This window comes from Rhinopithecus roxellana, chromosome 17, assembly GCF_007565055.1.
Source record: "Rhinopithecus roxellana isolate Shanxi Qingling chromosome 17, ASM756505v1, whole genome shotgun sequence".
Lineage (NCBI taxonomy): Eukaryota > Metazoa > Chordata > Mammalia > Primates > Cercopithecidae > Rhinopithecus > Rhinopithecus roxellana.
Window position 1 is genome coordinate 8,189,637 of NC_044565.1, and position 21,916 is coordinate 8,211,552.

General features: G+C 42.8%; 1 pseudogene; it reads right to left on the minus strand.

The window, feature by feature from the left end:
• Positions 1-2,921: 2,921 nt before the first annotated feature.
• LOC104674181 lies at positions 2,922-15,466 on the minus strand (annotated as a pseudogene).
• Between the last annotated feature and the right edge of the window lie 6,450 nt (positions 15,467-21,916).

Here is a 21,916-nt window from a genome sequence, read left to right on the forward strand (position 1 = left end):
TATTCTCCAATTGTTTCTATATGTGCCCATCAGATCAACCTTGTCAATAGGTTTTGCTCTAATTTTCTGTATTCTTAATGATGTTTAACATTACTAATCATTAAGGAAACGCAAATTGAAACCACAAAGAGATACTACTTCACACACATTAGGAGGGCTATCACTAAAAACAAACAAAGAGGCCAGGGATGGTGGCTCATGCCTATAATCCCAGCATTTTGGGAGGCCAAGGCAGGTAGATCCCCTGAGGTCAGGAGTTCAAGATCAGCCTGGCTGATCTGTAGTAGACACCGTGAAACCCCGTCTCTACTAAAAATACAAAAATCAGCTGGGCATGGTGGAAGTGCCTATAATCCCAGCTACTCAGGAGGCTGAGGCAGGAGAATCATCTCTTGAACCTGGGAGACGGAGGTTGCAGTGAGCCGAGATCATGCCATTGCACCCCAGCCTGAGCGACAAGAGCAAAACTCCATCTCAAAACAAACAAACAAACAGAAAATAACAAGTGTTGATTAGGATGTGGAGAATTGAAACCCTAGGCACTGCTGGTAGGAATTTAAAATGGTGCAGCCGGCGGGGCGCGGTGGCTCAAGCCTGTAATCCCAGCACTTTGGGAGGCCGAGATGGGCGGATCACGAGGTCAGGAGATCGAGACCATCCTGGCTAACACGGTGAAACCCCGTCTCTACTAAAAATACAAAAACTAGCTGGGCGAGGTGGCGGGCGCCTGTAGTCCCAGCTACTCGGGAGGCTGAGGCAGGAGAATGGCGTAAACCCGGGAGGCGGAGCTTGCAGTGAGCTGAGATCTGGCCACTGCACTCCAGTCCGGGCGACAGAGCGAGACTCCGCCTCAAAAAAATAAAATAAAATAAAATAAAATAAAATAAAATAAAATAAAATAAAATGGTGCAGCAGCTGTGGAAAACAGTCCAGTGGTTCCACAGAAAGTTAAATTAATGAGTGGATAAAGAAAATGTGGTAGACGTATCTACCATGGAATACTACTCAGCCATAAAAAAGGAATGAAACAATGGCATTTGCAGCAAACTGGATGGAATTGGAGACTATTATTCTAAGTGTAGTAACTCAGAAATGGAAAACCAAACATTGTATGTTCTAACTCATCATTGAGAGCTAAGCTATGAAGACACAAAGGCATAAGAATGATACAATGGACTTTGGGGACTTGAGGAAAAGGGTGGGCGGGGGGTGAGGGATAAAACACTACACATTTGGGTACAGTGTACACTGCTTGGGTGATGGGTGCACCACAATCTCAGAAATCACCACTAAAGAACTTACTCATGTAACCAAACACCACCTGTTCCCAAAAAACCTCTTGAAATACAAAATAAATTAAACAAACAAGTTAAACCATGTAGAATTACCATAGAACTTAGAAATTCCACTTGGGGTATATACCCAAAATAATTGAAAATAGGAACTCAAACAGATATTTGTACAGCCAGGTTAATAGCAGTATTGTTATTACTATTATTTGAGACAAAGTCTCGCTCTTGTCCCCCATGCTGGAGTGCAATGGTGTGATCTCGGCTCGCTGCAAACTCCGCCTCCCGGGTTCAAGCGATTCTCCTGCCTCAGCCTCCAGAATAGCTGAGATTACAGGCACCTGACACTACGCCCGGCTAACTTTTGTATTTTTAATAGAGATGGGGTTTCACCATGTTGGCCAGGCTGGTCTTGAACTCCTGACCTCAGGTGATCAGCCCGCCTCTGCCTTCCAATGTGCTGGGATTACAGGCGTGAGCCACCGCGCCTGGCCAATAGCAGTTATTTACAATAGTCAAAAGGTAGTTACAACCTAAATGTCCATCAACAAATGAATGGATAAACAAATGTGGTATATACATAAAATGGAATATAATTCAACCTTAAAAAGGAAGAAATTTTGACACAGGCTACAACAGGGATGAAACTTAAAAATGTTAAGCTAAGTGAAATAAGTCAGATACAAAAGGACAAACATTGTATGATTCTACTATATGGAAAACCTAGAATAGTCCAATTCATAGAAACAAGAAGTAAAATAGTGGTTATCAAGGGGGAAATGAGGAGTTACTGCTTAATGAGTACAGACTTCCGTTTAGGATAACAAAAAGTTCTGGAAATAGATGGTGGTGAAGGTGACCCAACAATGTGAATATACTCAATGCCACTGAATTGTACATTAAAAATGGTTAAATTGGGCCGGGCGTGGTGACTCACACCTGTAATCCCAACACTTTGGAAGGCTGAGGTGGGTGGATCACCTGAGTTCAGGAGTTCGAGACTAGCCTGGTCAAAATGGTGAAACCCCCATCTCTACTAAAAATACAAAAATTAGCTGGGTGTGGTGACGCATGTCTATCATCCCAGCTACTTGGGAGGCTGAAGCACGAGAATTGCTTGAACTCAGGAGGCAGAGGTTGCGGTGAGCTAAGATCATGCCACTGTACTTCAGCCTGGACAACAGAGCAAGACTCCGTCTCAAAAAAAAAAAAGTTAAATTGTGAATTGTATGTTCTGTTCCCCGCCCCCCGACCCCCACACACTCTGACAGTGTTTTATTTCAAACTCATCCCTGCCCTGTGATTACAAAGAGAATACTGCTGGTTATCTCCCACAGTCCCTGCTGTGGGAAAAACTGGTATCCTATGTTCTCTGAAACATACTGCCTTTCATTTATACTCAGAAGCTAGACATACAATTTTAAAAAGAAGAGGATCCGTGGCTGTGTTATACCTGCCACCTGCCTGGGGCCAGCCATCAGCCATGGTTGTTGATGGTGAGACTGCTGAAAAGACCCAAGCAGGATGAGAGAGAACAAAGGTAGTTCTTTCTATAGCATGATGGAGATGGAAGACTTCAAAGCTTCCAGCAGCCTCACCACCCAGGCTTCACCCCATAAGTTATTCTTGCCATCAGGCTAGCTGAGGTTTCTGGGCCTCTCCTTGTGCCTCTTCATATTCTTCCCCTGGTTTCAGCTGAGGGCCAGGGATCGTAACCGTCTTAAGGATGGTGCTTAGCAGGTGCCCATGGGAGAATGATCTTGCCATGCATTCTCCAGCTGCTATAGGGGTTTGTCAGATGCTTTTCAAATACAGCATACTCCAGGACATTCTTGGGTACATCTTCCCGTCCATACATTAGCCAGCCAAACTAGTCACAGATGGCCAGAGTCTGCTGGGTGTGCATGCCTACGGTGACCTGACCATATATGTTTCCTGGTTCATCAGACTTGAACAGTGAACTTGAACCACAAGGTAGGGCTCTAAAGATTCCACGAAGCTCCAGCGGATGGTCTTATATTTGATGTCTCAGATCATGTCTGGAAAACAGTGTTCAGGTACCAAGGTATGCAGTCAGTCATGTGTGAGTTGTTTAGACAAAGGTGAGGTTCAGTAAATATATCCTTAGCTTTTTCAGGGAAGTCCTTTGTTTTAAAATTGTCATCATACTCTTTTATCTTCTGGATTGACAATTGTGATGCCACATTCTTCTTCATTCGTTCAGTTCTCTGTTTCAGTCCTTCCTTTGAAAGAGATGGCATATGAGCATCACCTTCAGGAGGAACATAGGCATCAAAGATACCAGCTGTACAGGCCAGATGTATGGGACGATCCAAACGTTATGGAGGAATAACCAGTCCTGCTTTCCAGGCATGTTCCATGAACTCCTTTTCTGTTTTGTATTTAGGTTGATAAATAGGAGGTGTGAAACGTTTTTTAGTTCTTAATGGAACTGAGTCACCAGAACTGGCTGCCGAGACCACCAGCCCAAAACCCTTGATAAAAGAGACAACCCCTGAGATATGGGGGCTGCCGTTTTGTTCACGCAAAGGCTGCTGGGAAGGTTTTTTGTTTTTGTTTTCGTTTTTCTTTTTTGTTTTGTTTTTTATAGATGGAGTCTTGTTCTGTCGCCCAGTCTGCAGTGCAGTGGCGCGATCTCGGCTCACTGCAAGCTCCACCTCCCGGGTTTATACCATTCTCCTGCCTCAGCCTCCCAAGGAGCTGGGACTATAGGCACCCACCACTACGCCCAGGTAATTTTTTTTGTATATTTAATAGAGATGGGGTTTCGCCATGTTGGCCAGGTTGGGCCTCGAACTCATGATCTCAAATAATCCACCCCCACCTTGGCATCCAAAAGTGTTGGGATGACAGGCATGAGCCACCATGCCCAGCCAATGTTCTGTATATTTTATCACAATTTTTAAAAAGGAATGAAAGGCCAGGCATGGTGGTTCACACTTGTAATCCTAACACTTTGGGAGGCTGAGGTGGAAGGATCACTTGAACCCAGGAGTTTGCAAACAACCTGGGCAACATAGGGAGACCCTGTTTCTAAAAAAAAAAAAAAAAAAAAAAAAAAAATTAATTAGATGGGTGTGGTGGCACATGCTCCTGGTTCCAGCTACTTGGGAAGCTGAGGTGGGAGGATCACTTGAGCCCAGGAGATGGAGGCCGCAATGAGTTGTGAATATGCCACTGCACTCCAGCCTGGGCTACAAAGTGAGACTCTGTCTCAAAAAAGAAAAAAAAAAAAGAAAAAGGAAGAACTGATACATGCTACAATGCAGATGAACCTCTAAAACATGCTAAATGAAGGAAGCCAGACACAAAAGGTCACATATTACATGATTCTATTTATATGAAATATCCACAATAGGCAAACCCATGAAGTCAGACAGCAGATGAGTGGTTTACCAGGGCCTGAGCAGAAGGGAAGATAGTGACTGCTAATGGGAATGAAATCTCCTTTGCGGGTAATTCAAATATTTTGGAACTAGATAGAGGTGGTGGTTGTACAACATTATAAATATACCAAATGCCACTGAATCATACACTTTAAAATGGTTAATTTTATATTATGTGAATTTTATCTCAAGTTTAAAAAGAAAATCTTACTTGATGCTACACATTAGTTAGGATTGAAAAAGAAAAATAAAGAAATACTTGAGAATAAAGACAAAACATGGAGACTCGGTAACAACTAAAGAAATTGAATGACGGGCCAGGTGCAGTGGCTCACCCCTGCAATCCCAGGACTTTGGGAGGCCAAGGCGGGCGGATCACGAGGTCACGAAATCAAGACCGTCCTGGCTAACACGGTGAATCCCCATCTCTACTAAAAGTACAAAAAAATTAGCCGGGCGTGGTGGCGGGCACCTGTAGTCCCAGCTACTTGGGAGGCTGAGGCAGCAGAATGGCGTGAACCTGGGAGGCAGGGCTTGCAGTGAGCCGAGATCTCGCCATTGCACTCCAGCCTGGGGGACAGAGCGAGACTCCATCTCAAAAAGAAAGAAAGAAAGAAAGAAAGAAAGAAAGAAAGAAAGAAAGAAAGAAAGAAAGAAAGAAAGGAAGGAAGGAAGGAAGGAAGGAAGGAAGGAAGGAAGGAAGGAAGGAAGGAAGGAAGGAAGGAAGGAAGGAAGGAAGGAAGGAAGGAAGGAGGAAAGAAATTGAATGACTATTTGAGAATCTTTCTGCAAAGAATACACTAAACCCAAGTGGATTTACAAGTGAATTCTTCCAAATTTTCCAACACCCAAATGTGTAGTTGAGTGGAAATGTCAGAAAAACATTTAATGGCTGGAGAGCAGAGTGTGGGATGGGGTGGTGCTTGGTGAAAGGTAGGCTGGAGAAAATGGGCAAGAACCAGTCATGATAAGAGTCTATCAGGGGGTTTGGACTATCTTAAGCGACCTTGGGAAGATTTTGATGGGTCTGAGCAGGAGAGTGAAATACTGCCTTTGAACCTTTCTGCCTTATGTGGTGGGTTTGACTATAAATAATACTCTCAATAACCACTATGGGTATAACTTTTAATTTTTTAAATTTATTTAAAGAATATCTTTGGCCGGGTGCAGTGGCTCACGCCTATAATCCCAGCACTTTGGGAGGCTGAGGCGGGCAGATCACTTGAGGTTGGGAGTTCGAGACCAGCCTGACAAACATGGAGAAACCCCGTCTCTACTAAAAATACAAAATCAGCCAGGCGTGGTGGCGCGTGCCTATAATCCCAGCTCCTTGGGAGGCAGGAGAATCGCTTGAACCCGGGAGGCAGAGGTTGCAGTGAGCCAAGATCGCACCATTGCACTCCACTCTGGGCAACAAGAGTGAAACTCTGTCTCAGAAAACAAAACAAAAAAATCCTTGCACAGGGGCCATGCTAATATTCTTGGCATCATTCTAATTTTACTATATGTGCTGCTGAAGCGGATACCATATAACTTTTATAAGCTTTATTTACCAATGCTTTTTCTTTGTTTGCTCTTTTCATTTTTTCTTCTATTCTTTTATTTATTTATTTTTAAAATATTCTTTCTAGAGACAGGGTCTTGCTTTATCGCCCAGGCTGGAGTGCAGTGGTGTGGTCTTGGCTCAGCACAACCTCTGCTCCCGGTTCAAGTGATTCTTGGCTCACTACAGCCTTAAACTTTTAGGTTCAAGTGATTCTACCACCTTAGCCTCCCAAGTAGCTGGGACTGCAGGCACACACCACCATGCCTGGCTAATTTTTTTGTATATTTTGTAGACGGGGGCTTCCACCATGTTGCCCAGGCTGGTCTCAAACTCCTGGGCTCAAACAATCTGCCCACCTTGGCCTCCCAAAGTGCTGGGATTATAGGCATGAGCCATCACACCTGGCCTCTTCCATTCCTTTCAATGCAATCTAAGACACAATGACCAGAAGTTTTAAAAATGAGGTTTAGTTTATTAAGATTAATTCATCCTGTTAAACTGTTGATATGCTTATTAATTCTGTCCTAATCATGATTTTATTATTTTTTTTGAGACAGAGTCTCACTCTGTTGCCCAGGCTGGAATGCAGTGGTGCAATATTGGCTCACTGCAACCTCTGCCTCCCAAGGTTCAAGCTCCTGCCTCAGCCTTCTGAGTAGCTGGGACTCCAGGCATGTGCCACCACCCCTGGCTAATGTTTGTATTTTTAGCAGAGACAGGATTTTACCATATTAGTCTTGAACTCCTGACCTCAAGTGATCCACCTGCCTTAGTCTCCCAAAGTGCTGTAATTACAGGTGTAAGCCACTGCACCCAGCTTTTACCCGTAATTTTTTTTTTTTTTTTTTTTTTTTTTTTTTTTTTTTTTTTTTTTTTTTTTTGAGACAGAGTTTCACTGTTGTTGCCCAGGCTGGAGTGCAATTGCACGATCTCTGCTCACTGCAGCCTCCGCCTCCCAGATTCAAGTGATTCTCCTGCCTCAGCCTCTCAAGTAGCTGAGATTACAGGGATGCACCACCATGTCCAGCTAATTTTGTATTTTTAGTAGAGACGGGGTTTCTCCATGTTGGCCAGGCTGGTCTCGAACTCCCGACCTCAGGTGATCTGCCCGCCTCAGCCTCCCAAAGTGCTAGGATTACAGGCATGAGCCACCGCACCTGGCTTACCCATGATTTTAAACATAACTTGTTTTTTGTCTCTTTTTTCTAACTTTTGTTTTTGTATTTTTAATATTTATTTATTTATTATTTAGAGACAGGGTCTTACTTTGTAACCCAGGCTGGTGTGATCATAGCTCACTGCAGCCTTGAACTCCCTGGGCCAAAGTGATCCTCCTGCCTCAGCCTCTAGAGTAGCTAGGACCACAGGCACAGACTGTCACAACTGGCTAATTTTTTTTTTTTTTTTTTTTTTTTTTTTTTTTACTTTTTAGTAGAGATAAGGCTCACTATATTGCCCAGGTTAGTCTCAAACTCCTGAGCTCAAGTGATCCTCTCGCTTTGGCCTCCCAAAGTATTGAGATTACATGTGTGAGCCACCACACCTGGCCTTTTTATTTTGGAAAATTATAAATATTTTGGAAAATTATAAATATGCTCAGTTAGAAGGAATGGTGTAATGAAATATCATGTAACAACATCCAGCTTCAACAAATTTCAAGTAATGGACAATATTTTCATCTATACTGTCACCTACTTCTTTACTGTCATTATTTTGAAATAAAACCTAGACATTATATCAGTTTATTTGTAAATATTTTATTATTAAACATAATCATGTTCCGTTATAAAATAAAATTACTAAACTTCAATTCTCAGGTGTCCGTTATACATTTTTGTATATCATGCTCATTGAAGATATTCCAAAATTATCTTTAAAACTAAAATGTGGGCTGAGCACAGTGGCTCACACTTTTAATCCCAGCACTTTAGGAGGCCTAGGTGGGAGGGTCACTTGAAGTCAGGAGTTCAAGACTAGCCTGGACAACATAGCAATATGTCATCTCTATTCTCTTTTTAAGGTAATTAATTAATTAAAATAAAATAAAATGTGGCATGTATATTTGGAACTTTGTTCACAGATGTCGGGAAAAATTATAAAATGCACCATTACCGATTTGAAAATAGCTTTTAACCTGTTTTCATCAAAAAGGTGTCTCTAAGAGAAAGAGTAACAGATATAATTAAAAACTATTTGTTAACTTTGTAAAAGCCTTTTTGATATATGTCTTAGGAACTGAAAGAGGGAATAACACTAATAACTTGGTAACACTTTATTTTCTTCACTGAATGGTTTCTATTTCTTTGATTTTTTTTTTTTTTTTTTTTTTTTTTTTTTTTTTTTTTTTGAGATAGAGTCTCGCTCTGTCGCCCACGCAAGAGTGCAGTGGTGGGATCTCGGCTCACTGCAAGCTCCGCCTCCCGGGTTCATGCCATTCTCCTGCCTCAGCCTCCCGAGTAGCTGGGACTGCAGGTGCCCGCCACCACACCCAGCTAATTTTTTGTATTTTTTAGTAGAGATGGGGTTTTTACCGTGTTAGCCAGGATGGTCTCAATCTCCTGACCTCGTGATCTGCCCACCTTGATCTCCAAAAGTGCTGGTATTACAGGCATGAGCCACCGCGCCCAGCCCTTTTTTTGCTTTTCATATGTTGACTTGCTTTAATCCTCACAAACTACCCACAGGCTACCGAGAATCCCACTCCACCATGTTTCAGCATTGTGTAATTGGTATGGTTATCTCCCTGAGTTCTATCCCCGCCAACAAAGAGGTAGGATCCAAAATTGCCACCTATCTGGTCCAAGCCATGATGATCTCAAGCCTTCATTATTATAATAAACTTCTTTCTTTTTTTTTTTGACACAGGGTCTCACTCTGTCACACAGGCTGGAGTACAGTGGCATGGTCATAGCTCACGACAACCTTGACCTCTGGGGCTCAAGTGATCCTCCCACCTCAGCCCTCAGAGTAGTTGGGACTACAGGGGCATGCACCACCACATTCAGCTAATTTTTAAACTTCTTCATAGAGACAGGTCTCATCATGGTGCTCAGGCTAGTCTGGAACTCCTGGGCTCAAGCGATCCTCACCTCTTGGCCACCGAAAGTCCTGGGATGACAGGAATGAGCCATATGGCTGGTCAATAAAAGACTTTCAAGCAAAAATGTATTAGGATAAGATTCTGGAAGAAAAAAAGAAATATAAAATTTCCAACTTTACGAAGGTTGTTTATGTATTTTTCAGTAGCTGATAAATATAAAAGTCATTGTGGAATTTAGATTACATTGGATAAGTATAAATTGCCCAAACAATCATATTTTAAAATTATGTATGTATGTATATGTGTTTACATATTCAAAAATCACATTTTTCAAACTAAACAAATTAAAAAATTGTAATGTCTATTATATACAATAGTATATAGGTTTAAAAAATCCTATAACAGGGTACATGAGCCAAAAATGTTGGAAGCCATTCCTCTAGATGGCCTATCTTCAGGAAAGTATAGAATCTTGGGAACTCCTCTCCCCTAACATCTGCCTTGAAATATTTACTGATTTAAGAAATTCTTTTTTTCAAGATTTCCTACCACAATGAGCCATTTGATCCACCCCATCAACCTTAGGCCCTCTTCTCTTTCTGGTTCAACAGTGCACCTGTCCCTGCCTCCATCTCTCCTACCCTTCCCCAAACTCCCTTCCCATCATCCTAAAGTCTAAGTCCCTCTCAGCCTGGCTGGAGCTCTGAGCTGCCTGTAAACTTGAAAGGATTTATACCTTTATGACTAAAAATGAACTTTACTGCCATCATCTAAGTCACTTAATTGAAAAGTACATTTGTCCCTTGGTATCCAAGAGGGATTGGCTCCAGGAACTCCCTCAAATACCAAAATCTGTGGATGCTCAAGTCCCTTATATAAAATGGCATAGTATTTTGCATATAACCTACACACATCCTCCTGTATACTCTAAATCATCTTTAGATTTATTATTGTACCTAATACAATGTAAATGCTATGTAAACCGTTGTTGTACTGTATTGTTTAGGGAATAATGACAGGAAAAAAGTCTGTGTGTGTTCAGTACAGACTTTTTTTCTTTTTTTTGAGACAAGATCTGTCTCTGTCACCCAGGCTGGAGTGTAGTGGTCAATCTCAGCTCACTGCAACCTCCACCTCCCAGGCGCAAGCTATCCTCCCACTTCAGCCTCCCGAGTAGCTGGTAGCTGGGACTGCAGGTGCACACTACCATGCCCAGCTAATTTTTGTATTTTTTGGTAAAGATGGGTTTTGTCATGTTACCCAGCTGGTCTTAAACTCTCGTGAGTTCAAGCGGTCCTCCCGACTCCGTCTCCCAAAGTGCTGCGATTGCATGCGTGAGCCACCACACACGGACAGATGCAATTTTTTTTCTCCAATGTTTTTTTTCTTTTTTCTTTCTCCAGTGTCAGTGTTGATCCACATATTTCCAATCTGCAGTTGGTTGAATCCACCAATGCAGAACCCATGGAAACAGAGATCTGACTGTATTGGACCTTGAATCATTCAGGTTATATCCAGAACAATCCAGGCAGCCTCCTGTATCTTTCTCTATGAGTGACCTAAGGCTGAAGGCTGACTTTGACCTCAAGGTGAGTGCCTGAGGGCATCAGGTAATCACAGCCCTTCAGGGCCACTCTTGTTTAATACCTCTCAGTGGTGCCAAATACTGCGGAGGATAGAATGCAGTCTCGCAATTTCCCTCCTTGACTGAGCCAGCCTTATCTTACTAAACTCAGTTAAGGTCACTTTCCTCTTCTCCTTTCTCACTAAAGTCAATCATCCCACTGTCCTTCAGCCTCTAGTACAGGTCTAGCTCTCTTGTGCCCCTCTCCTCTGCCTTCACCTTCAAGGTCCTTTAGCCTGAAGTGTTTTCCAGACTCCTTCAGTGATTGACTGCCTCTTTCTCTTCGGGTTTGTTGCAATTAGACAGTAACTGTCAAGATGTAAGATGTCTACCTATGAGCCCATATGAAGAAATACTCATATAGTACCCCACAACATTAAAAGGATGCTTATTGCAACATTTTTTATTTTTATTTTTTTACACAGAGTCTCGCTGTGTCACCCAGGCTGGAGTGGAGTGGTGCACTCATAGCTTACTGCAGCCTTGAACTCTTGAACTCAAGTGATCCTTCCACCTTAGCCTCCCTGGTAGCTGGAACTATAGGCGTGCCACCACTCCTCACTAATTTTTTATTTATTTTTATTTTTTAGAGAGATGGGTCTAAGTTTGTTGCCCAGGCTGATCTTGAACACCTGGCCTCAAGAAATCCTTCCGCCTTGGCTTGCCAAAGCACTGGAATCACAGACATGAGTCACCACACCCAGCTCAGCATTTTTTTCTTTGTTTGTTTGAGACAGGGTCTTGCTCTGTTGCACAGGCTGAAGTGCAGTGACGCAATCATGGCTTGTTGCAGCCTTGATTTCCCCAGGCTCAAGCAATCCTCCTGTCTCAGCCTCCTGTGTAGCTGGGACTACAGTCATGTGCCACCATGCCGAGCTAATTTTTAAATTATTTTGTAGAGATGGGGGGTCTCACCATGTTGCTCAGGCTGATCTTGAACTCCTGGGCTTAAGCGATTCTCCTGCCTTGGCCTCCCAAAGTGCTGGGATTACAGGTGAAAGCCGCCACACCAGTCTTTTTTTTTTTTTCTTTTTTTTTTTTTTTTTCCTTTTTTAATAGATAAGGGCTTTCGCTATGTTGCCCAGGCTTTTCTCAAATTCCTAGGCTCAAGCAGTCCTCTTACCTCCACCTCCCAAAGTGCTGAGATTATAGGCATGAGCCACCATGCCCAGCCTGGCCATTTTTTAAGAGAAAAAAAATTGTTAAGAATTTAAATACCCTTCAAGAAAGGAATGGTAAAATGGTTGTACATATGCAGCCATTAAAAAGAGTGAAGTAGATCAGTAAGTCCCGGCATGGGTAGAGGTCCATGGTACTGAATATTGCATGTCAAAGAAGAAAATCACAGCACATATAGAGTGCGTATTCCCATTCATGTAAAAACAGCAAAGCCACCCGTCTGTGTGGATATAGAAAAAGGTCCAGAAAGCCTCACACCAAGCAGGAGTGGAAGAATAGGAAAAAGAACATTTTTCTTTTCCTCTACTTATTCCTATTTTGTGTGAGCACTTTACAGTAAACTGTGTGTTTATGTAATAATATAAATTTGAGGTAAATTTGAAGGCAAAGAGCTGTCTGCAAATTGGTGTCATGCTAGGGAAATATAACCTTCCAAAGAGATACCAGAAGTTTAAAGCAACCTCCCTGGCACCTGCCTTGAGCTGAGCAGGTAAGATGTGACTCACTGCCTTGGTGCTGGAATTGTCAGTTAGATGCTTACTGTCCATGGCCAGGCACGGTGGCTCATGCCTGTAAACCCAGCACCTTTGAAGGCCGAAGCGGGTGGATCACTTGAGGCCAGGAGTTTGAGACCTGCCTGGTCAACATGATGAAGCCCCATCTCTACTAAAAACACAAAAAATTAGCTGGACGTGGTCGTGGGCACCTGTAATCCCAGCTACTTGGGAGGCTGAAGGAGGCTGAGGCAGGGGAATTGCTTGAGCCCGGGAGGCGGGAGTTGCAGTGAGCTGGGATCGTGCCACTGCACTCCAGCCTGGGCGACAGAGCAAGACTGTCTCAAAATACATAAATAAATAAATAACGCTTATCGTCCAGAACAGGATCACATCTTTTAACATAAAGCTGTTGGATGGCACATGAGAAATCGTCCCCATGGTCCAATCACCTCCCACCAGACCCCACCTCCAACTTTGGGGATTACAATTCAACATGAGGTTTAGCAAGGACAACATCCAAACCCTACAGTTAGAAATGGTTCATTTCTTCTTGCCAGGGTTCCCAGCCAAGGCAAAGCTTGTTTTTCTTCCCTGGGGCAAGAAAGGGAAATGGGGAGAGTGGCAGGGGCCGGGAGATGAGAAAGTAGAAGTGGAAGAATAAATGAATCAAGAGAATAAAGAAGAGAGGAGAAGAACAAAGGGGAGCAGATGGGAGAAGAGAGAAGGGAACAGGATGGGACAGGCAAGGGCAGAGGAGAGGAGAAGAAGGTGGAGAGGAAATGTGAAGGAAATGGAAGGAAAAGGAAAGGAGGAAATATGAGGCGAGAGGAGGAAAGGAGAGGAATTCTTATCACTTTAATTTTAGGTCAAAGAGGGGCACTTGAGAAAGGATGGAAAGAAAGAAGGGAAGACAAAACAGAAGAGAGAATAGAGAACAGGAATAAAAACTCAACCTGATGGTGACTACCATTTTAATTTCTAAGCCAAGTAGGAGGAGAAGATAAATATACACTATAGGTTGTTTCTGAACAGCTGGTATTTGGGAATGCTTTGCTTTCTGACCTCGGCCAGTCTAAATAAACCAAGGTGTCTATTGCTGCATAACAAATTATCCCAAAACTTAGTAGCTTAAACAACAAACGTGTTATCTCACACAGTTTGTAAGAGTCAGGAATGCAAGGGTTGCTTAGCTGGGTAATTTGGGCTCAGAGTTTCTCATGAGGTTGAAGTCAAGATAGAGCCAGGGCTGCAGTCATCTGAAGGCTTGACTGGGGCTGGAGAATCAGATGCTTCATCTACACTGACTACAGGCCTCAGCTCCTTGCCAGATGGGCCTCTCCATAAGACTGCTTGAGGATCCTCATGACATGGCAGCAAGTTTCCTCCAGAAGGAGTGATCCAAGAGAGCAAGGTAGAAGTCACAAAGTCTTTTATGACTTAGCCTTGGAAGTCACAGACCATCACTTCTACCCTATTCAGTTGACTACACCCACCTTTTGTACAGTGTGGAAGGAAACTGCAGAACAACAGGAATATCAGAATGTGGGGATCATTCAAGGTCATCTTGGAGGCTGGTAATCACACAAGGCAGAAGAAAAATTTCTTTTTTTTTGAGACGGAGTCCCACTGCTCACTGTCACCTAGGCTGGAGTACAGTGGCACAATCATGGCTGACTGCAGCCTCAACCTCCTGGGCTCAAGTGATCTCCCCACCTTAGCCTCCCAGATAATTTGGACTATAGACACTCAACACCATGCCTAGCTAATTTTATTTTATTTTAGTAGAAACAAAATCTTGCTATGTTGCCCAGGCTGGTCTCGAACTGGGCTCAAGCAATTCTCCCTCCTCAGCCTTCCAAAGTGCTGGTATTACAAACATTAGCCACCTCACCTGGTCTAACAGATAAATTTCCAATGAGTGGTCTCTTCTCTAGCTCTTTACAGTGACTCAAGAATTAGTCTTGTCAAATCTCTCTGGGATGCTTATCACTCAGCAGTTTCTCTTCTAGCTGTATTTTCTGGAGATATGTGTACTAATGGACAAGAATATCCGTAAAAGCATTGTTCTTGGACAAAATATATTTGATAGCCCAAGCACCATTCAGCAATTAACCACATAGGTTGTGCTATATTTATATGACATAATACTCCAACTATAAACCCACTCTCATGATTACCCAACTATGGCCATATGCAACAACCTAGATGAATCTCACAATGTTGAACGAAAGAAGCCAGACCAATATACACTGTGTTAATTCCCATTTAGATAAAGCTTAAAACACTCAAATCTAAACTAAAATGTTCAGGGCTGCCTACTTAGGTGATAAAACTATAAAGAAAACAATGAGCTTATCAGCATAAAACTCAGGGGAGTGACTTCTTTTTTGGGGTGATGGAAGGTGTTACAATCAGGAAGGGGCAGGATGAAGCTTCTGACAAAGTTTTATTTCTGTGTCTGAGTGCTGGTTACAACTGTTTTCTTTTATATAATACCTTAAGCCATAGATTTACGTGTTGGGCACTTTTCTGTATATGTATCATTTCACAATAAAAGGGCTTTTAAAAAAAATCTTAATGCTCCGAGATCCTGTCTTAGAAAATAATCAACAATGATGATAATACTAATCAGCCTATAATGTGCACATAGCCTCCATCCCTCTGCAGTGTGGGTGATGGGGATTTGCAGCGAATAGGGAAAAGCTTGTACCCTCAAATCAGTGACACGCAGTGAACCCTGACCCCTGGTGCCCACGACTGCAGAGCCTCACGTTTGGACGCTGGGAACTGAATCCCTATTGTGGTGACCTCTGAGCTTCTCCTTCCAGAAACCTTGGTCCTGGAAGAATTTCAGTCTGGTTCTGCCATCATGGGTCTCCCCCATCACCCGTCCTTCTTTGCCTGCTCCCTCCCACCCCTTCCAATCCTAGCCTTTCTGAATTTCTTTTGTTAAGCTGACAGAAGCCATAATTGAGCCCCCTGACAAGAGCTGGACTGTGCTTTTCTCTCTCTTTTCCTTTTTTGCAATCTACAATGAGCCTTCCAAGTTCATTACCGCAGATGGTCCTGGTCAGGACCCAGGGCCCGATGGCAGAAGCTTATTATCCAGCCTCGGGGACAGTGAGAACTGGCTGGCAGCCGCAGTCATTCTGAAGCAGTCATGTCCAATTAGAAGAAACATTAGACACTTTCCTTCTGGAGCCCCATTAACAAATTAGTCGTACCACAAACTGAGAGAGACTGGATGGGACCAAATACCTTTTGACCACTGGATAATTTGATAATTTGGAGAAGAAACAGTGCAGAACACTGCTGTGTGTGTGTGTGTGTGTGCATGCGTGTGTGTGTGTCTGTGTGTATGTGTTGGAGGGAGGAGATAGCAGGTGGTTTGGGAGGAGGATTTGACCCCATATGCCTGTGCCACCCAGGAATGAAATCTTTCTAATACTAAACTATGTCTGTTACTGGGTTAAAATGGTCAGGGATTTGGCAAGAATGGCTATCTTTTTGTGGTCAGTATTTCATCCATGCTGGACTTGCTGGGTTGTAGAAGCTGGCACTGTGTTACAAATTTTTGTTAAGTTTTAGTTCCAGGAAGTTTGTGGGAAGAGGGTTGGGGAATCCAAAGCCCCACGTACCTGCTGTGATAAAATAATCTTAATTCACTATTTTAAAATTATATTGGGTTTTTAAAATATTGGTTGTAAATGACTTGCTCAGGAAAAGTACTAATTAGACCTCTGAGATTTTTTAAATTCCAAAGTCTGAACCACAAATAAGTTTTTGTTGCTAAGGAAACCACTGCATTCAAATTACCATTGCAAATTTAAATTGCCATTTTAAGTTCATTTGCAATACAGCAAAAGATTGGAGCAACTCCTCTAAAAGGGAGAGAGAGAAAGGAAGATGAAGTAAAAAGGAAAGGATGTTACTGGTGAGAACACAATTCCTGTTTTTGATCGATAGCTGAAGAACTAAGAAAATCTAGAAGCAGGGGACTGCAGAGAAAGCCCACGTGGTCTCTCATTCCATGACAGGTTATCAATCCTGAAGTCTCCCATTAGAAAGATTCTTAGAGATTTTCTGCCAACTCCCATTCAGCACAGGATTGTCCTTTTTATTTACTATAGATCTTACACATATAAACAAATAATAAGAGAATCATAACAACTTCATGCCAATATGTTCAACAACCTAGATAAAATGGACAGGTTCCTTCGAAAACATAATTTATCTTATCTGTCATCAGATTAGAATTAAAAGAAGAAAAATTATTAAAAAATTAAAAGAAAAAAGTAACATCGAAATTAACCCAAGGAGAAATTTAAAAATCCAAATAGCTTCATATCTATTAAATATGTTGAATTGTTACTATTATTTTTTGAGACAGAGTCTTGCTTTGTCACCCAGACTGGAGTGAGTGCAGTGGCATGATCTTGGCTTACTGCAGCCTCTGCCTCCTGGGTTCAAGTGATTCTCCTGCCTCAGCCTCCTGAGTAGCTGGGATTACAGGCACCTGCCATCATGCCCAGTTAATTTTTGTATGTTTAGTAGAGATGGGGTTTCACCATGTTCGCCAGGCTGGTTTTGAACTCCTGACCTCAGAAGATCCACCCTCCTTAGCCTCCTAAAGTGCTAGGATTATAGGCATGAGCCACTGGGCCTGGCCAAGAAAGTTATTTTTAAAAAGCAGTGCTGAAACTGTGTATCTTTTAAGGAAAAAAATTTAATCCCAACCCAATCTCACTCTACATGTAAAATTAATTTGAATTTAGTCACAGACAAAACATGAAAACCAAAACCAGAAAGCTTCCAGAAACAAAACACAACAAAAAGCAATCTTGAAGTTATCAAAGATTTCTTGAACAGGGCACAAAAAAATGTTAAAGAAGAAATAAATAAATTTGACTTTATAGATACTTCTAGTCTCCAAAGATAATAAAAGGGCAAGCCAGGGACTGGGAGAAAATATTCACAATGTGCATATGTAGCAAATGTCTTGAATCCCAATAAGAAATAATTCAGGCCTGGTGTGCAGCCCACATCTGTAATCCCAGCACTTTGGGAGGCTGAGGCGGGAGGATCACCTGAGGTCAGGATTTTGAGACCAGCCTGACCAACATGGTGAAACTCTGTCTCTACTTAAAATACAAAAATTAGCCAGGTGTGGTGGTGGGCATCTGTAATCCCAGGTACTTGGGAGGCTGAGGCAGGTAAGTTGCTTAAACCTAGGAGGCAGAGGTTGTAGTGAGCAAAGACTGCACCATTGCCCTCCAGCCTGGGTGACAAGAACAAAACTCCGTCTCAAAACTAAATAAGTAAATTAATTAATAATAATAATTCATACAAATTAATAATAAGAAAACCAACCCTTTTTTTTTTTTTTTAGATGAGGTCTTGCTATGTCGCCCAGGCTGTTTTTGAACTCCTGAGCTCAAGTGATCTTCTCACCTTGCAAGTGATCAGCTCAGGCTGCAGTGCAGTAGCTGTAGCCTCAACCTCCAGGGCTCAAGGGATCCTCCCACCTCAGCCTCCCAAGTAGCTGTGGAGGCCACAGGATCACTTCAGCTTGTGTGGAAATTATGTGTGTGATTTCCACGCATATAATCCCTTTAATATTCCCAACGATTCCGTGAGGTATCTGCTTGTATCCTCATCCTGGAGACAAAGAAAGTGAGATTCAAAAAGGTTCAGAGAATGTCTCAAGAATCCCTCCCAAAGTGCTGGGATTACAGGTGTGTGCCAACATGCCCAGCCCCCAACCCAGTTTTTTAAATGTTTAAAATTCTGAACAGAAACTACCAAAAAAGATATGCAAATGCCTCATAAGCACATGAAGTTATGTTCAACATCATGAGTCATCAAGGAAATGCATATGAAAACCACAATAATAGCTAAGTGTTAAAAGACTGATAATTGCAAGAGTTGACAAGGATGTGGAACAATGAGAACTTCATACACAGATCATGGGAGGGTAAAATGGTACAACCACCTTTGAACACCGATTTTAAGTTTCATATAAAAATGACACAGCCGGGTGCTGTGGCTCATGCCTGGAATCCCAGGACTTTGGGAGGCCGAGGTGGGTGGATCACAAGGTCAGGAGTTCAAGACCAGCCTGGCCAAAATGGTGAAACCCCCTCTCTACTAAAAGTGCAAAAATTAGCAGGGCATGGTAGCAGGTGCCTGTAATCCCAGCTACTCTGGAGGCTGAGGCAGAGAATTGCTCATAGAGAATTGCTCGAATCCAGGAGGCAGAGGTTGCAGTGGGCCGAGATCGTGCCGCTGCACTACAGCCTGGGTGACACAGCGAGATTCTGTCTCAAAAAAAAAAAAAAAAAAAAAAAAAGGCAAAAACACCTATATTATGATCCAGCAAATTCCACTTCCAGGTAGCAGCAGATGTCCACAAAATCGCTTCCATTTAAATGTTTATATAATAGTAGCTGCCATATTCTGAATGTGTCCCTCCAAAATTCATGTATTGGAAACTTATTTTATTATTATTTTTTAAAGACAGGGTCTTGCTCTGTTGCCCAAGCTGGAGTGCAGTGGTGCGATCATGGCTGAGTGTAGCCTTCACCTCTGGAGCTCAAGCAACTTTCCTGCCTCAGGCTCCTGAGTAGCTGAGACCACAAGTGCACACCACTATGCCTGGCTGGTTGTTTATTTTTTGTAAAGATAGGTTCTCACTATATTGCTCGGGCTGGTCTTGAGTTCCTGGGCTCAAGCCATCCTCCTGCCTAGGCCCCCCAAAGTGCTGGGATTACAGGTGCAAGCCACCATGCCTGGCCATGTTTTGGAAACTTAAGCCCTAATGCAACAGTGCTGAGAGGTAGGGCCTTTGGGGAGGTGTTTAGACCAGGAGAGCTCTGCTTTCATGAATGGATTAATGCTGTTATAAATGGGCTTGATGGAGGAAATTAGACCCTTTTTTTCCCTTCCACTTGCCACCATGTGAGGACACAGTGTTTCTCCCCTCTGGAAGATGCAGTGTTCAAGGCTCCATCTTGGAAGCAGAGAGCAGCCCTCACCAGATGCTGATGCCTTGATCATGGACTTTCTAGCCTCCAGAGCCCTGAGAAATAAACTTCTGTTCTTTACAAGTTACCCAGTCTAGAATTCTAATATTATAGAAGCAAAAACAGACTAAAACAGTAACTTTATTCATAATAGCCAAAAACTGGAAATCAACCAAATGTCCATCAGTGGGGGACTAGATAAATAATCTGAAGTACATCTACACAGCAGAATATTACTCAACAAGAAAAAAATGAATTATTGATACATGCGATAACACAGATTAATCTCACAATTATCATGCTGAGTGAAAGAAGCCAGACAAAAAGACTACACTGTGTATTTCATTTATATAAAGTTCTATAGCAAGCAAAACTGATCTATGGTGACAGAAATAAGATCTGCCATGAGCTGGGTGAGCAGTCACCACAAAGGGGCAGAAGGGAGCTCTGTGAGGTGAAGGAAGTGTTCTACATCTTGACTGGGTGGTGGGTAAATGGCTTTATAAGTACCAAAACAAAGCCAACTGACTACCAAAATGGGTCCCTCTCCTGTACATAACTATACCTCAATCAAGGGGTTTTTTTTGTTGGTGGGTTGTTTTTTTGTTTGTTTGTTTGTTGAGATGGAGTCTTGCTCTGTTGCTCAGGCTGGAGTGTAATGGCGTGATCTCGGCTTCCTGCAACCTCTGCCTCCCGGGTTCAAGCAATTCTCCTGCTTCAGCCTCCCAAGTAGCTGGGATTACAGGCGTGTGCCATCACACCTGACTGATTTTTATATTTTTAGTAGAGACAGAATTTCACCATGTTGGTCAGGCTGGTCTCAGGTGATCCACACACCTCAGCCTCCCAAAGTGCTGGGATTATAGGCGTGAGCCACTGCACCTGGCCTTCAAGTTTTATTTATTTATTTTTACATGGGTGGGACCAAATTAGAAAGAGGTATGAAGATTGAAGAGGAGCTTGTGCTGTATCCTGCAGCCAATAAGAAACCACCATAGTTGCTTACCAGAGAGTGATAGGATGAAATTAATCAGAATCATTTTAATTCACCAAATAGCTGTTGGGGCAAGGCATTGTGCTAGATAGTGCAGCAATTCTGATAGAAATAATACAAATAAAAGTCATTTATTCTTGTTACATTTTACCTGTTCCACAACCAATGCACTTCCAAGTACACTGAGTAGACTGGGCATCACCTCCAAACAACCTGCTAAGGTAGAGGAGGAAGGTTTCTAAATCCCTTTTTTATAGGAGATAACTGATGCTTAGATTGGCAAGTGAGGAAGTGAGAACTAGACATTCAGATTACAAATTCAGCTCTTTTATCATGTACACTTACACAGAGTTTAACAACCTACAGATGATTTTCACACATATAATCCCTTTAATATACCCAACCACCCTGCGAGGTATCTGCCTGGATCCTCATCCTGGGGACAAAGAAAGTGAGATTCAAACAAGTTCGGAGAATTTCTCAAGAACCCAGAGCTAGTCAAGTTCAGAGGCTAGTACTGGGACCTGGTTTTTGTGATTCCACATCTAACCTGGCACCACCTCACGGCCTCTCTGAGTCTTTGTTCTGCAGATCAGAAATTTGCCAGGCCCAGAGCCACAGCTTCTGTGTGAGCCATCCCTGTTGAAGCTCCTTACAGCCTACTCAGACCTAGGGATAGCCATTGTGGGCAGACTCGGGTCCCGTGATTCCTTCCACTATATATTTATTTATTTATTAAGAGACAGAGTCTTGCTCTGTCACCCAGGCTGGTGGAACCTCCGCCTCCCGGGTTCAAGCGATTCTCCTGCTTCAGCCTCCAGAGTAGCTGGAACTATAGGCACCCGCCACTACACCCGACTAATTGTTTTGTATTTTTAGTAGAGACAGGGTTTCACCATGTTGGCCAGGATGGTCTTGATCTCTTGACCTAGTGATCCACCCGCCTTGGCCTCCCAAAGTGCTGGGATTACAGGTGTGAACCACCACACCCAGCGAACTCCTTCCACTATTTTCTTTTCTTTCTTTCTTTTATTTTTTTTTTTTTGAGATAGGGTCTCACTCTGTTGCTCAGGCTGGAATGCAGTAGTAGCTGCAGCCTTGACCTCCAGGGCTCAAGGGATTCTCCCACTTCAGCTTCCCAAGTAACTGGGACCACAAACACATACCACAATGCCCAGCTAATTTTGTTTTTGTTTTTGTTTTTTTGTAGAGAGGGACACTCAATATGTTGGCCAGGCTGATCTTGACTCCTAAGCTCCAGTGATCCATCCACCTTGGACTCTCAAAGTGCTGGGATTACAGACAGGAGACACAGCAC